This window comes from Ruditapes philippinarum, unplaced genomic scaffold (genome assembly GCF_026571515.1).
Source record: "Ruditapes philippinarum isolate M1 unplaced genomic scaffold, ASM2657151v2 ctg6333_1_1_1_1, whole genome shotgun sequence".
NCBI classification, from domain to species: Eukaryota; Metazoa; Mollusca; class Bivalvia; order Venerida; family Veneridae; genus Ruditapes; species Ruditapes philippinarum.
In genome coordinates this window covers 46,526-59,024 of record NW_026857321.1, presented here as the reverse complement: position 1 = coordinate 59,024, position 12,499 = coordinate 46,526, and positions in this window count along the sequence as shown.

Below are 12,499 nucleotides of genomic sequence, written 5' to 3'. Positions count from 1 at the left end.
TTTAAAGGATTTGGTTTTAAGGGAGGAATTTCTAAATTCCTCAAAAAAAACGATTACAGCTATTCTTGAAAGAAAGGAAATTTAAAGCAGTACAGGATATGGCCGAGGCACCTGACATATATATATGGAAGCTCATGAGGGGCAGAAAATTGATATTAACAATGGATTGCAATTCACAGTGTGCTTTATATGCCAAGGAAAGCATTATAAACGAGACTGCCCAAACCTGAGACCACAAAATACCGCAGCTTTGGTGCATAAAGGTTGGCATCATAATTCAAACATGAGACCACAGTCAAGAAGGCCATACAATAATACTTCATTTTTAAAAGTCAAAGAGACCCAACACTGTGAGGAAAAGTTTGACAAATGCTGTTCAACTAAAGTGTGGCCATGAATTATAAGTAATGTCCATAGCCTGCAATGAAACCAAAGAGTTGAATATGCCAGTGTATTCCGGATCGTTGGTGACAAGGCTGTATCTGATCTGAGAGACACAGGTTGTTCAACAATTGTTGTGAAGAGATCCTTAGTAGATGAACACAGCTTGACCGGAGAAAAATAGCTTTGTGTTTTAGTTGATGGAACTGTGAGAAAAATTACTTCTTCCTTGATTTCTATAAACACTTCTTTAAACATTTTATAATGGAAAAGTGTTAGCAATGTGCATGGAGCCACCAGTGTTTGACTTAATTGTTGGAAATATAGACGGTTTACTTCCATTAGATGATGTTGAAAAGAAGAAATCAAATAGAACTTTCACTAAAATAGGAGCAGTAAAACTCAGAGCCCAGTCAAAGGCAGAAACACAAATAAAACCAATGAAAGTTCCGCCATCAATTTACCTGGGACCTACAGATCTAAAACGATTACAGAAGGAAGATAAAAGTCTTACAAAAGCATAGAACATGGGGCCACGTGGTGAAATTAAAAACTCAGGGAAAAACAACACTTTCAAATATTTGAAAATATATATGTGAGATATTTCAAAAAAGAAGTAATTTTATACGTTTGTTAGGAGGGCACCTTGGAAACAAAAGAGCAATAATGTCTACAACAATACAGCAATAATGTCTACAACAATAGAGCAGTAACATCTTTACAACAATAGAGCAGTAACTATTTTTACAACAATAAAGCAGTAATGTCCGCAAAAATAGAGCAGTAACATCTTCACAACAATAGAGCAGTAATGTCTTTACAACAATAGAGCAGTAACATCTTTACAACAATAGAGCAGTAACATTTTTATAACAATTGAGCAGTAACATATTTACAACAATAGAGCAGTAACGTCTTGACAACAATAGAACAGTAGCGTCTTTGCAACAATAGAGCAGTAACATCTTTACAACAATAGATCAATAACGTCTTTACAACAATAGAACAGTAGCGTCTTTACAACAATAGAGCAGCAACTTCTTTGCAACAATAGAGCAGTAGCTTCTTTGCAACAAAAGGGCGGTAATATCTTTACAACAATAGAGCAGTAACATCTTTACAACAATAGAGCAGTAACAACTTTACAACAAAAGAGCAGTAACGTTTACAATAATAGAGCAGTAACATCTTTACATCAACAGAGCAGTAACGTCGATACAACAATAGAGCAGTAACATCTGTACAACAACAGAGCAGTTACTTCTTTACAACAATAGAGCAGTAACGTTTACAACAATAGATCAGTAACATCTTAACAACACAGAGTAGCAACAGTTATACAACAATTGAACAGTAACTGTTTTACAACAATAGAGGAGTAACGTCTTTACAACAATAGAACAGTAGCGTCTCTGCAACAATAGAGCAGTAACATCTTTACAACAATAGAAAAATAATGTCTTTACAACAATAAAACAGTAGCGTCTTTACAACAATAGAGCAGTAACTTCTTTGCAAGAATAAAGCATCAACTTTTTTACAACAAAAGAGCAGTAACTTGTTTATAACAATAGAGCAGTAAAATCTTTACAACAAAAGAGCAGTAACATCTTCACAACAATATAGCAGTAACTTCTTTACAACAATAGAGCAGTAACATCTTTACAACAAAAGAGCAGTAACGTCTTTACAACGATAGGGCAGTAACATCTCTACAACAATAGAGCAGTAACCTCTTTACAACAATACAGCAGTAGCATCTTTACAAAAATAGAGAAGTAACGTCTACAGCAATAGAGCAGTAACGTCTTTGCAAAATAAGAGCAGTATTTTTTACAAAAATAGAGCGGAAACATTTTTACAAAAACAGTTTGTCTCTGTCAAAATACCCTTCAATGATTTTGCTCTCTGTAGCAACATTCAAAAGTATTTCCCAATATATGTTCGCAGATGATGAATTGTATTTTAAAGGTAAATTATACGTTAGAAAGGAATACAATTTTCCTTCTGTAGAAATGTTTCATAAAAGGGGTTTGGGATGGAATATGTTATCACCTGAAGGATTTAGTGCTTAATGTTAAATGATTTGTCATAAAAGTAGAAAAATGTAGAAACAAAGTTGTTTTAGACATCAATACAAAATACTAATTATCTGTAAATGTAAAATTGCCAATAGCAAGAGAGAAGCAAAATAAAATTCAGGTAATATGCTAATGATAAACTATCGACACTATAACAGGGGCAGGATCAGCTTACTTGTCAATCATTCTGACTGGCTGTCAGATATTTGTTCGTACCATACCTAAAAACTTTAAAAGCTATCAACTTGAAACTTTATAGATTGGAAGATCCAATTCAGAAACATTGCAGTGCATAAGAACTACAACTCTTGCATAATTTTGGAGTTGTTGTCCTTTCTAATTTTCACAGATATACCTTAAGGTTGGATATTATCTTTAAAAAGTATTAGGAGTATCAACTTGAAACTTCATAGCAGGATATATCTCATTGAGAGGTGAGCTGTGCCTAAGAGCCTTATCTGTATGTGCCTTCCATATTAATGGAGTTATCGCCCTTTTGTACGTTTTTTTTTTTCATATGCCAAAGCTTGTGTTTGGTATTGGAGGTATTAGCTTGAAATTTACAGAGGTTAAGAGATATAGATCTCATTGAGGGGCGTGCATGGCCGAGTGGTTATAAACGGTCCTTGACTTTAAACCACCTGCCCGTCACGCTTTTGCTTCGAAACCCGACACCCGACACTTTGGATTATTCATGTAAGGAAGCTGCAGAACGTGAGTGATTTCTACTGAAAAATGCATGGATATGCACATGAGGTTTTCCTCCACCAACAACGCTGGAAATTCACCATATGACATATACTGTGTTAGTGCAACGTGAAACCCAACCCAAAACAAACAAAAAAACTAATTGAGAAGTGCAGTGCCTAAGGACCTAAAGTTTGAATTATTTTAGAGTTAATGCCATATATAGTATACAGCATACTTTAATTTTTCTTCAGAGCATAACTTAAAAAGAATTACTGGTATTAAATAAACATCATAGATGAATAGACAGATGATCCACTACAAAAGTTACATTTAAACATACCCACAGGTTCAAAAAAAAATTCACACTGGGTATTTAACTTAAATACTGGAGCTTTGATATTTGGCATGAAGCATTACATAGTTCACCTCTGCTATAGGTATAATGCCCCCTCTTCAAAGAAGATGGGGTGTATTGCTTTGCATTTGTCTGTCTGTCGGTCGGTCCGTAGACCAAATGGTTTCCGAGTGATAACTTAAGAACACTTAAGCCTAGGAACTTTAAACATGGTATGATGATTGTTCATGACAAGTAGATGACCAATATTAATTTTGGGTTCAAGGGGTCAAAGGTCACATTGACCTTGTAGGTAAGAACGGTTTCCGATCAATAACTAAAGAACGCTTAGGTCTAAGAACTTCAAACTTGATATGATGATTGTTCATGACAAGCAGATAAACCCAATTTATTTTGGGGTCAAGGGGTCAAGGTTACATTGACCTTGTAGGTAAAACGGTTTCCGATCAATAACTAAAGAACGCTTAAGCCTATGAACTTCAAACTTGGTATGATGATTATCATTACCTGTAGATGTTTGGGGTCAAATTTATCTTGGTTAAAAATGGTTGACGATCAATAACTTGACAACCCATGAGCTGTTGGCCCTTAAACTTCGTAGGTGCATTGGTCTTGGCCAGTAGATGACCCCGTTTTATTTTAGGGTCAGGGGGTCAGTGTCATATTGATTTTGTACTTAAAGACGGTTTCTGACCAATATCTCAACAATTCAAGTTGCCTTGGTTGCTATTTTTATATTCAACTAAAATGCTTTTCGTATAAACATTTGAAGGTCTTATGTAATATAACAACTTGGCTTTTATTAATGAGGCCTACATGATTCATAAAATTTATGAATATATTATTTGGTAAGATTTGTAATAATGTTGTCATAAAATTACTGCACACAACTTATGCAGTCACAATAATTATTACCTAGTGACTAGTCATGACCCAATTGACTTTTTGTTCACTAGGTCAAAAGTCAGTCATAATAACCTGATCACATGACTAATTTGCTGTCGAGCATACATGTTATACAAACAAAATCTTGATATGAAATGGACTTTAAAAAATCTTCTCGTATATAACCATACCCAGATCTTACATATTCGGCTTATAACATCACCTCGAAGTCTCTGTAATTTGTATAAATAATTATGTACACACCTTGGGGAACACTGATTCTACATAAACTTTTTTGATAAAATGTATATCGTTTCCTCTGAAACAACGTGTGGTATGGAACCTATACATGCCCGAAAGCATACCTATTTAGCAGGTACGTAGAAGACCCTAGTGGACCTCTGCAAAAGTTAAATCCTGGCCCTTCGGTCAAAAATGGCGATGCTTCACTTTGACCCTCATACTTGTGACTGCACTCCTTCCTATCAACAAGGGGGTCATACCATGCTCACGCATCCTCAAAATTCTGATACAGCGAACACTTTTCAACTAGTATTTTGAACAAAAACAAGTCGAGAAAAATTGTCGATTAAACAGAAAGTTTCACACAACTGTAAGGTAAGTTTTTTCTAGAATCTATTTCACAAATATATTTTCAATCTTTGTTATTTTTCCTTTGTAGGAAACATGTCTTAAAACGAACTATTTACAGGCAATAGACATTATGATACTGCGTACACTCTCAAAAATTCAAGATACTGCGTACACATTTATATGTTATTGATTCTGCCTACACTCTCTTCGAAGCAGTCTAAGTTCATTATGGAATCAAATGGATAACACTGGCGAAACACAAATAATAATAAATAAAAAGATAATTAAGATAAAAAAACTAAGATTCAAATCATGTGATAAAGTATTATCCCTTAAATTGTTTAAATGTACATTCTAAAAAAATCTTTGAGTTTAACATTTTTCCTTAAAGTTGTTTACTCATTTATGTTACACTCTAAACTGATAATTTTTTCGTACACTGCATCTTAAAATAACTTACGTTTTACAGTTAAATTTATAGCTCATTTAAAGAAATAAATGCATGCCGATTTTGTCGCGAGTTCTTTATCCAGACAACATGAAGGACGATTGACATCGTTAAGATGGTCCTTACAAATGTGACCTGTGAATAGGCATTTTTTGTTCTTTGTCATACCTCTGAAAGCAAGTTTGAATGCCATTCTGGAAAATGAGACTAGAAAGAGAAATATTGCCCATGAATTTCGTGTTCACGATCCTAATTAGGAGTTCAGTGCTTTAATATGCACTAGCAAACCTTCGTGCATCTATTATTTATCAAAATAAACTTTTTTTAACTAATTGTTAATCTTTCACATTACATCAAGTTGTTTATGAAGTTGTTGAATACCGATATATATTATAACTTTTGCCCTACGCAGAATGTGCACGCACAAAATGCAACATCCGTTTCTATGGAAAATTTGTATCGTCAAACGGTCTTAATGCTCTTAGGCACACAAGTTGTTAAAAATCATATGATAAGAATATTGTATAAAGTAGGGTGAGAAAATTAATTTCAGGGTGGTTAAAGATGGGAATATGTATTGATTTTGAGTGAACTGTGCTATAATATAACACGGTATTGAGAAGATGTACAGTAATAAAATCACAAAGGCCGTAGGCCTACTTAAACGACATGTCGTGCTATATAGAGAATAACATGCTACTGTCTTTTGATATCAATTTTATCAGGCGAGGTTGATATGGGCTAGAAAGGGCGAGGCTTGCCGAGCCCTTTCTGCCCATATCAGCCGAGCCTGATAAAATTGATATCAAAAGACAGTAGCATGTTTTTCTATTTATCATGTAACACATAATAACTGTCAAAATAACAAAATAATCTACTTTTAAATAGCGAATTTCGTTAAAAAGGGGGATTTTTGTTCAAAGAAATAATTCTTGAAAACAAATTCCTCCGCCCCTGAAACTTAGAATTTGTAATTGGCGGCCATTTTTTCTTTCGACTCGGATAAAAGATACAACAGAATGTAGGTCTAATACGATAACATTCTTACCTTTAATTTAAACATCGATCCAAAAATCCGCTTAGAATCACATAAACTAAACTTTACTGCAATTTTTGTCTTGATTGAATTGTCAAATTTAAAAGTTCACGATAATTTCAATCAAAGAAAAGTCAAATCGGCAATCAAACACAAGCTACACAAACATGCGTCTTATTTTTTAAACGAAACAATTTGTTCACTTATTAAATAATAATCCGGCGAAATAAAGTAAACATTTACAAGTTCTCAAAGAAAATTGTCTAGCCTGTTTGTTATGATTACATGTATAGTATGACGTGAACATCGATGATGTCATTTGCAATATAAATTATGACGTCACTTCAAACTATTCGCTATCTAATTTATTCGTAATTGAAATCGAAATAATAAATAAATAAATTTCGCATATTGATTCAAGATTTGTAAGGGTATGAGATTACATTGTAGAATTCACATGCTGATGAAAATGAGAATATAAGCAATTGAAAAAAGTCCGTTAAAATGGGCGGGGCTAATTTTTGATATCAGGTTACTGACGTGATATCAAAAATAATTATCAGGCAAGTGTTATCGGGCAGTTACCATAGCAGTTGCATGATAAATAGAGAATAACATGCTACTGTCTTTTGATATCAATTTTATCAGGCGAGGCTGATATGGGCTAGAAAGGGCGAGGCTTGCCGAGCCCTTTCTGCCCATATCAGCCGAGCCTGATAAAATTGATATCAAAAGACAGTAGCATGTTTTTCTATTTATCATGTAACACATAATAACTGTCAAAATAACAAAATAATCTACTTTTAAATAGCGAATTTCGTTAAAAAGGGGGATTTTTGTTCAAAGAAATAATTCTTGAAAACAAATTCCTCCGCCCCTGAAACTTAGAATTTGTAATTGGCGGCCATTTTTTCTTTCGACTCGGATAAAAGATACAACAGAATGTAGGCCTAATACGATAACATTCTTACCTTTAATTTAAACATCGATCCAAAAATCCGCTTAGAATCACATAAACTAAACTTTACTGCAATTTTTGTCTTGAATTGTCAAATTCAAAAGTTCACGATAATTTCAATCAAAGAAAAGTCAAATCGGCAATCAAACACAAGCTACACAAACATGCGTCTTATTTTTTAAACGAAACAATTTGTTCACTTATTAAATAATAATCCGGCGAAATAAAGTAAACATTTACAAGTTCTCAAAGAAAATTGTGTAGCCTGTTTGTTATGATTACATGTATAGTATGACGTGAACATCGATGATGTCATTTGCAATATAAATTATGACGTCACTTCATACTATTCGCTATGTGGCGGCATGGCCGAGTGGTTAACGCTTCGGACTAGTAATCTTATGATCGCTACCCGCATGGGTTCAAACCCTGACAGGGGCAAGTCGTTGTTTCCTTGGGCAAGAAACTTATCACTCATTGCTCAGTACTGGTTGGTTCCAGGAACGGATTCGAAAGTGTGTTTATAAGCTAATAGCTTCCTACACAATCGAACTAAAATAAATTCTGTATAAACCAAACTAGATCTATTCGCTATCTAATTTATTCGTAATTGAAATCGAAATAATAAATAAATAAATTTCGCATATTGATTCAAGATTTGTAAGGGTATGAGATTACATTGTAGAATTCACATGCTGATGAAAATGAGAATATAAGCAATTGAAAAAAAGTCCGTTAAAATGGGCGGGGCTAATTTTTGATATCAGGTTACTGACGTGATATCAAAAATAATTATCAGGCAAGTGTTATCGGGCAGTTACCATAGCAGTTGCATGATAAATGTATTTATCACATAAACCGCGGCGCAGGAGTGTAATAAAGCCATTTAATAAAAACGATATTACATAAGACGATATTACACTAGTGTAACAACACTTTGACGTCACATCATTTGCGCTATAAACATAGCGTTTAAGCGCGCTAGTGTTAGCGTTACCACTATAGGCGCGTCAAATAAAAGTGACTCTTGTTAACAGTTTACCGTTTTTATTTTATATATGTGATAAATAGAATATTATATTCGTGTAGATTCAATACTAAATTTATTGAACGAGTTGAATAAAATCATATTATGCGAGCCTCTGGCGCTAATATTAGCGCGCTTTAACGCTATGTTTATAGTGCAAATGACGTGACGTCAAAGTGTTGTTACACTGGTGTAATATTGTCTAGTGTAATATCGTTTTTATTAAATGGCTTTATTACACTCCTGCGCCGCAGTTTATGTGATAAAATTAATTTCAGGATGGTTAAAGAAGGAAATATGTATTGATTTTGAGTGAACTGTGCTATAATATAACACGGTATTGAGAAGATTTACAGTAATAAAATCACAAAGGCCGTAGGCCTACTGACATCTAAACGACATGTCGTGCTATATGTATATATAATATAATCAAATATAATATGCGCAGCTTTATTGTAACGTCGCTTTACATTGGATAATTGTGACGTTTATATAGTTTCATATATACGGCTGCTGTCGATTTATAAAGATATCTCGCTTTATTCCTCTTAAAATGATGCTTGCTGTATTATAAATTCGTTATAAATATTTCTGACAGGCTATTTGGCTGTATATAAAACGTTGTTTGCAATATAATCCTCGCCTAGCGGCTCGGGTTATATTTACAAACAAACGTTTATATAGGGTCATATAACCTGTCAAAAATCTTTATAACTAATAGTGTAACACCATTTTTACGGAGACGCAAAAGCGGCACGTGTATGTGATAAAAGAGGGTATTGAGTGAGCGTACGTTCAATAATGAATTTATTAAACGAGTAAAATAAAATTATATTATGCCAGCCTCTGGCGAGCATTATAGATCTATTACCTTATTCAACGAGTTCAATAAAATTAGTATTAAACTTACATGAATTTAATATTCTATTTATCACTTATCAAAAATTAAGAAGTGAATTCAAAATGGGTATCTGATAAAGTATAATAAATTATCTAGAGTGATACAAAGTTGTCTAACTTAAAAAATAAATTCAGACACCAATATATTTAAATCAGTCATTAATTAACGCAGTACAAACGTTTGAAGTGTTGTTAACGTGACGTCACAATGCAGCGCCAAAACAGCGCGTGCAAAAAACCGTCAAAAAAGAAAACTATTTCACTGTTGCTTTTATAACACTATAAATAATCCGTTTTTCGCTTGTGATAAAATAAGAATACAAACAATGTTTCCAATATTTGTTACTCTCAAATTGATGTGCATCAACCGACTAAAACGTCTTTAAGTATAGGCTATGTAACACCGCAAACTGTCCGTACCGCAAAACGTACGTATATGGACGTTTTGCGGCGCATATCATACACATTTTTCTGACGTAATTTTTGCGGCAAAAAGGCATGGTCCTGCCGCATAACGTCCATATTTTAAAGTTTATATAATTTTCGTTAATTTTGACCAGTTATTACCAGGTGTTTTTGTGTGTTAATTTCAGCTCACCTGAACTAGTATGCGCCTGTCTGTCTGTCTGTCCGTCCAAATATAGCTTGTTACCACTCTAGCATCCACATACCCTAAGCAATATGGTCAAGAGTTATCTGTCCTTGAATTACAATATCTGTTATATTTCACATTGTTACCACTCCAACGCTTTCATTTCTTCTTTAATCTTGACAATTTTCAACAGAATATCTATGACCATAAAATCTCAACAAAGTTAGAATATAGGCTAAATCTAACAAAAAACAATAACAAAAAACGCACTATATATCACCTTGTTAGTGCTCTCGTTTCTTCTCCATTCTTAAAGTTTTTTATACAGAATATGTATAACAATAAGGTCTCGATCAAGTTCATTTATGAGCTAAAACGACTGAATATTTCAAGGGTAATTTGCCTTTGAATAATAAAAATAAAGACATATTTTAAAGTCAAATTATTGAATTATTGTGATAAAACTGCCATTTCTTTCTTATCAATGATCAGATGTCATTCATACATTTATGACAGGATGGACATCTTGAATAGTTCAACTATAATATTGGCCTTGAAATGACATTGGCCTCAAGGTCACTATTGAATTTTGCTTAAATCTTTGTCATTTACAGATATTTGGATATTGATGACCATTTCAGACGTAGAATTGAGTACTGATATCAGTTACCCAGATTCTGAATATGAAATTTACTTGCTTTTTATTTGTAATATTCAATGCTATCTACCCTTGTCATGTGGAGCCTTTATAGGCAGGTGGGCGATATAAGGCCACCGTGACCTTTTTGCTTTGTTCAATTATAAAATTACATTGTTCAATTATAAAATTACATTATGGCATTCAAACAAAACGCTTACATTACGATATTTTAAAATATGCTTTATTTTTTATCAATAGAACACATTGAACTTCGTTTTCGTCATTTCCTATGCGGAAGAATGTTTGTTATAATATACTCTATTACATATTATCTATGTAACTTATAGGCGAAATGTTTTGTTCTTTAGGCGATAAAATAATACGGTTTTAGTAAAGGGACGGACTTTCCGACTAACCTATAGACTAAATCATTTTTCAAAGTTATATTTTATGACAATTTTAAACTTGCATTTACTAGATTTGTAGTTCAAAATATTTGAGCTGCGTCAAGCAGAAATAAGCATTATCGTCATTTTTTTCAACATATTGATGATGTTCAAAAATTACAATCTCATCTTTGAGAAAATATTTTTAAAGTTACAGGGTTAGTTACTGACCCGATACGGGGATACACGGTTCTGTAGGAAACCATAACTGGACTCAACCCACAGAACCGTATATAACGGTATCTAACCCTTAAACGATTCTATCACGCCGAAAACCTTCCTCATCGTAATGTAGCATAACCAGGGAGACCATACCACGTGACAATATGTTAATACAGCAAGTAAGAAGAAATATCTTTAAAAAAGATAAACGGCGTTGATGGAAAAGATTTTCATGTATAAGAAAGAAAGAAATAGAGCGGCAAAGCGGACGCAGTTTAGTAATTATATTTTACTTGTTATATATGTTGCCAAACCATCACTGTCTTCTTAGCATGGCCTAATGATTAAGCAACCGAGTCATGGAAACCCCATAACTTCATTCAAGTGTCTGTCCAAAAATGTTAAAGCTGTTGCAACAATTTCGTCTGGTGATTATACGTCGATCAAAGAAGCACTGTGTTACATTAAGTCGTAATCTACATTTATTCAATTTCAATGCAATACCTCTAGTAGAATTATATAATTCAAGATGAATAAATGTCCTTGAAGTATTCGTGAATATATTTTACTACAAAAATTGTGGACGATATGCGGCGCAAATACACACTCTCGACGCAAAATGTACCAAGTACGATATGCACCGCAAAACGTTCACATGTGTACGATATGCGACGCAAAACGTCCACACGCGAACGTTTTGCGGTACGGACGTTTTGCGGTGTTACAAGGCTATAAATTTGACTGTAAAAAGTTAGTTATGTAGTGTACGAAAAAAATATTTATCAGTTAAGTGTTACATTAATGAGTAGATATATATTAAACTCAGACCTTTTTTATGATGTACATTTTAAACATTTTAAGGGAACATACTTTATCACAGGACTTGAATCTTATTATTTATTTTTATTATCTTATTATTATTTTTTGGCCAGTGTTATCAATTTGATCCCATTATAAACTTAGACTGCTTCGAAGAAAGTGTCAATAATCAATAGAATCAATAACATATAAATGAGTACGCAGTATCTTGATTTTTTGAGAGTGTACACAGCATCATAATGTTTATTTCCTGTAAAAAGTTCGTTTTAAGACATTTTTCGTACATAAGAAAAATGACAATGATTGAAAATATATTGATGAAACAGGTTCTACAATAAAATAACTTTCAGTTTAATCGACAATTTCTCAATTTCTATAACATTTCAACGCCGGGTGTACGCACTATCCAGAATCAAAATCGCATACAACACGAAATACTGACAAGAAAGGGAAGACTTGTGTCAAGATATAAGCAATATTAAAAC